The following is a 6,021-nucleotide window of genomic DNA, read 5'->3' as shown; positions in this document are numbered from 1 at the left end:
GCCAGCTTCCCCCCACCCAAACCGACGATCGGTCTCCCTCTCCGGCTGTCCCTCTCCCTCTCTCACGGTCACTCTTTCAGTTTTCTGTTTTCTGCATATTTTCAGATCGGGTCGGGTCGGGTCGAATTACCTGTTTAATATATGTTTCGTGTCGGGTCGTGTTTACCCAATCTTACCCGGTAATGTTAAATGGGTCGTGTCGGGTTACCCGGGTATTTTTCGAGTCGTGTTCGTGTCAAGCCTGTTAACCCGATTAGCTAATCGGGTCGTGTTCGTGTTTTGGGTAATCGGGTCGCGGGTCTTAGCGGGTCTTAATCGGGTCTACCCGATTACCCGAATTGCCAGGCCTATTAGCAGCTATTTGAATGGCACTAGTATTATCAGCATGAAGAGGAGTAGAATCAGTTTGAGAAAAACCAAGCTCAGCCAAAAGCCCACGAAGCCAGACAATCTCAGAACAAGCAGCAGACATTGCCCGGTATTCGGATTTAGTAGATGATTTAGAAACACGAGCTTGCATCTTACTCTTCCAAGAAATCAACGAATCACCAAGAAACATGCACCAACCTGTGACAGACCGTCGAGTGTCAGGACATCCTGCCCAATCCGCATCACTATAAGCAACAAGGTGAAGAGCAGAGCCAGTTGGAAAGAACAACCCACGACCAAAAGAGCCCCGAAGATATCGAATGATACGCCGAACAGCGGCTAAATGAAGATGGCGGGGAGTTTGCATAAACTGGCTAACCTGCTGGACAGCGAAGGAAATATCGGGCCGAGTAATAGTCAAATAATTCAAGCTGCCTACCAACTGTCGGAACACAGTAGGATCAGAAAGAAGCTCACCCTCCTCACTTCGATATTTCACATTAACCTCCATAGGAGTATCCACCGAAGAAGAATCTTGAAGGCCAGCTAGACTAATCAAGTCCTGGGTATATTTGTTTTGATTCAAGAATATACCAGAAGAATCAGTGTGCACCTCCAACCCCAAAAAATACGTAAGAGGACCAAGGTCTTTCATATGAAAAGAGTCTTGAAGATTCCGCTTGAGATGTGCAATCAAACTGGAGTCGGTTCCCGTAATGACAATATCATCCACATACACAAGTAAAAGAACAAGACCAGTCGGAGTCTTGCAAAGGAACAAAGAAGAATCATATTGGCTTTGGACAAAGGAGAAGCGAAGCAGAGTAGACCTGAATTTTTCAAACCATGCCCGGGGAGCCTGTTTTAAGCCATAGAGAGATCGTTTCAACTTACACACAGCGGCAGATGGAGAAGAAAACAACCCCGGAGGAGGAGTCATGTAAATATCTTCTTTGAGATCACCATGAAGAAAAGCATTTTTGACATCCCACTTAGCCAAATCCTTAGCTTCCGTAGGAGCTGGATCACTACCGTCAATATGGCCCCACAACTCTTTTCCCGTAACAAATAATTGAAATTGGAATTCCCAAGTAGAATAATTTTTTCCAATAAAACGAACCCCGAAAGTCTCGCTAGAAGACATAATGAAATCAAAAAATTAGAAATTAGACAACCTGATAAAGAAGTAACAGGCCCACCAAATCTGTTGGACAGCAAGTCCAAGTCCACTCAAGTCAAACAGCAATCTGCAACCCTGAACAGCAACAAAGCCCAAGCCCAGCAAGCCCAAAGTTACCAGCAACTCAGCAAGTCTAATCCCAGCAATCAGCAAGTCCAAACCCAACAAAGCCCAAGCCCAAAAAACACAATTTCAGCAACTCAAATCAATAGCACCACAAACGAAAATCCCGATAGCCCAACTCACACGATTTTAGCAACTCAAATCGATAGCCCAACTCGCCGGAAACACCACGCCAACCGCACCACGCCGACAGCCCAACTTCGCCGGAAACACCACTCCGACAGCCCACGTCGCCGATAGCCCAACTCGACGGAAATACCACGCCGACTGCACCACGCCTGCACAGCCCACGTCGCCGATAGCCCAACTCGCCGAAAATACCACGCCGACTACACCACGCCTGCACAGAATCTGCCGACAACCACCACAGATCGCCGGGAACGCTCCAAGGCTGCACAGAACCTACCGACAACCACCACAGACCTTGCCGACAGCTACCAAGGATCCTCTACAAACCAAGAAACTGCCGAACAGCAGTTTAGAACCCACCAGAATGATCGATAATTCCCCTGAAGTTATCGACCGCCACAAAAACAACGACCCAGTCCCAACCCAAGCTTGACAATTCCTACGGCCCTCAACAGGTAACTGAAAACAACCCTAATTTAGATGATGGCTCTAATACCATGTCAATTGTACTGAATACCTCTCAATTGAGGGTTGCTCGTATTATATAGAAAAATTGTCTAGGTAATTACAGGCTGTATCTCAGTAATTACAGTAATCTAGGGAAACCAATAAGGCAACTAAAATCTATCTATTAATTACAATATACTATAGCTATAACACAAGAACATGCCATAACTAGAAAGACTAATTATGGCTAAATATATATATGGACCGTATCTGATTGACAGTGACGTCTCACATCGCCTGGGTATGGAGATGAGGATGTGCTTAAATGTATACTACACTTTTAATGACAACAACGCGTTTTAAAGCCGTGATGGTCATGATCCCATCAGAACTCTGCAGTTAAGCGTGCTTCTTCTAGAGTAGTATTAGGATGGGTGACCTCCTGGTAAGTCTGGTTTGGGGGAGCCAAAAGCGAACAATATTGTGTGTCATTGAGGTGGAGTGTTACACATGCCAGGGTGTACTCCTTTTTATGAGAGAGGCTCCTTGTCTAATATGGTTTATAGGGCATTTTTCTTTGGGAAGATCATTGATTTATTTTTCTGATTAAATTGAAAAGGAGAGAACTCAGTTGCATCTGAAAATATGAGAAAACTCAAAAAGAAATCCAATATAAATTAATAATTTTCTGTGCGATAATAGATTCAGACCAATTTGAATGTAAGATGGAATGGAAGTACTGGATGGGCCCTTGTGAAGTGGCCCACAAGACTAATTCCCCTTGGGCCACAACTGTGACACAAGGATATGGCGGATTACTAGGATGGAAGCCACACTCCCACCAGACAATTGCCTCAAACTAAGCTTGCTTGAAGCACACATCCATATCCTATATGAAAAGCAACGTATAATAGAAATTAGGGAATGACAACTCATTAAAGGGTGGTAGAATTTATGACAATTTCCTTATGAGACACACGACATAAATGTCATTTAGCCTATATAAGGTAAGTATGAGGTTAGACTCAGGTATGCTCGTATGCCCTAATCTCCATCTATATCCTTTATTTTCATCTCTATATACTTTATTGACTTAAACATTGGAGGTGGTGTCGCCGCTCCCCTACCTCCGTTGCAGAGCGCCAGTCTGACTTTGGTTGTCTTGCAGAGACCCCGAATTGAGGACTAAGCATGAATGGTCACTGGTTAGTTGAAAAGGAGAGAACACAGTTGCATTTGAAAATATGAGAAAACTCAAAAAGAAATCCAATCTAAATTGATAATTTTCTACGTGATCACATAGTCAGACCCATTTGAATGTAAGATGGAGCGGAAGTACTGGATGGGCCCTTGTGAAGAGGCCCACAAGACTAATTCCCCTTGGGCCACAACTGTGACACAAGGATATGGCGGATTACTAGAATGGAAGCCACACTCCCACCAGACAGTTGGCCCAAACACAGCTTGCTTGAGCCTTGAAGCACACATCCATATACTATATGAAAAGCAATGTATAATAAAAATTAGAGAATGACAACTAATTAAAGGGTGGTAGAATTCATGACAACTGCCTTATGAGACACACGACATAAATGTCATTTACCCTATATAAGGTAAGTATGAGGTTAGAGTCAAGTTTGCTCGTATGCCTTAATCTCCATCCATATCCTTCATTTTCGTCTCTATATTCTTTATAGACTTAAACATCGGAGGTGGCGTCGGTGCTCCCCTACCTCCTTTGCAGCGACCCCGAATTGAGGACTAAGCATGAGTGGTCACTGGTTAATTAAAAAGGAGAGAACTCAGTTGCATATGAAAATATGAGAAAACTCAAAAAGAAATCCAATCTAAATTAATAATTTTCTGTTTGGTCACAGATTCAGACCTATTTGAATGTAAGATGGAATGGAAGTACTGGTGAAGAGGCCCACAAGACTAATTCCCCTTGGGCCACAACTGTGACACAAGGATATGGTGGATTACTAGAATGGAAGCCATGCTACCACTAGACAATTGGCCCAAACACAGCTTGCTTGAAGCACACATCCATATCCTATATGAAAAGCAATGTATAACAGAAATTAGGGAATCACAACTTATTAAAGAGTGGTAGAATTCATGACAATTGCCTTATGAGACACACGACATAAATGTCATTTAGCCTATATAAGGTCAGTATGAGGTTAGATTCAGGTATGCTCGTTTGCCCTAATCTCCATCTATATCCTTCATTTTCATCTCAATATACTTTATTGAATTAAACATCGCCAGTCTAACTTTGGTTGTCTTGCAGAGACCCCAAATTGAGGACTAAGCATGAGTGGTCACTGGTTAATTGAAAATGAGAGAACTCAGTTGCATCTGAAAATATGAGAAAACTCAAAAAGAAATCCAATCTAAATTAATAATTTTTTCTGCAATCACATATTCAGACCCTTTTGAATGTAAGATGGAGTGGAAGTGTTGGATGGGCCCTTGTGAAGAGGCCCACAAGACTAATTCCCTTTGGGCCACAACTATGACACAAGGATATGGCAGCTTACTAGAATGGAAGCAACGCTCCCACCAAACAGTTGCCCCAAACACAGCTTACTTGAAGCACACATCCATGTCCTATATGAAAAGCAATGTATAATAGAAATTAGGGAATGACAACTCATTAAAGGGTGGTAGAATTCATGACAATTGCCTTATGAGACACACGACATAAATGTCATTTAACCTATAGAAGGCCACTATGAGGTTAGACTCAGGTATGCTCGTATGCCCTAATCTCCATCTATATCCTTCATTTTCATCTTTATATACTTTATTGACTTAAACATCAGAGGTGATACTGTTGCTTCCCTACCTCCTTTGCCGCACGCCAATATGACTTTGGTTGTCTTGCAGAGACCCCGAATTGAGGACTAAGCATGAGTGGTGACTGGTTAGTTTTCTTCATCGACGTAAGAAAACTACAAGAACTCTAGACTACTAAGAAATAAAACCTGTTAACATGTTTCTACTCTTCCCACAAAAATAAAAAAAGAGTAATAAAACTAATTAGCAATCATAATGACATTATAAAGCATGTCACGTCAATTGAGTATGTTAAAAGAATACAAAATAACATTTCTTGATAATATTAACCTCATATTGCTTTTTCATAACGTGCCACCCGGATGTTGACAGTAATGCTAGAACGTATATTTCTGATAGAGTTGAAGTATATGGAAACTTGAATACTTTTTTTTTTTTTTTTTGAATCATTGGAACTTAAGACAGCTAATACTAATTAGGCTTGTGTGATTAGTTCTCCATTGCATAAAGTAGACAAACTTGAATACTTGATTGGTAACTTCATAGATTATTATTTTATATATGGCTACAAGTTTTGCCTAAAAATTTAATCTTTTTTTTTTTAAATAAATAAAAAAAAAAAATTTTGATTGAAATTTTGTGATAAACTTAGGAAGATTTTTAAATTAGGGTTACCTTATTTCCCATGTGGTTTAACTTTTTTATTTTTTACCCCCTAAGATTTACTTTTTATCATAGGAGGTACTTCTGGTTTGCCTAAATACGGATTTAGAACTTCCGTCCAAAATTTGACGGAATGTCACATTAGCACCAATAAAAAATTAACATGTGTCCATATAATTAATTAAAAAATAATAATTTTTTCAAAACATAAAAAATTAAAAAATTATATTTAATTAAATTTAGGGGTAAATACTAAATACCCCAGGGGTTTCACTTAAATTTTTTTTCCCCCCTAGGGTTTATTTTAT

This window comes from Corylus avellana, chromosome ca9 (assembly GCF_901000735.1).
Source record: "Corylus avellana chromosome ca9, CavTom2PMs-1.0".
NCBI lineage: Eukaryota > Viridiplantae > Streptophyta > Magnoliopsida > Fagales > Betulaceae > Corylus > Corylus avellana.
This window is presented reverse-complemented; position numbering follows the sequence as displayed.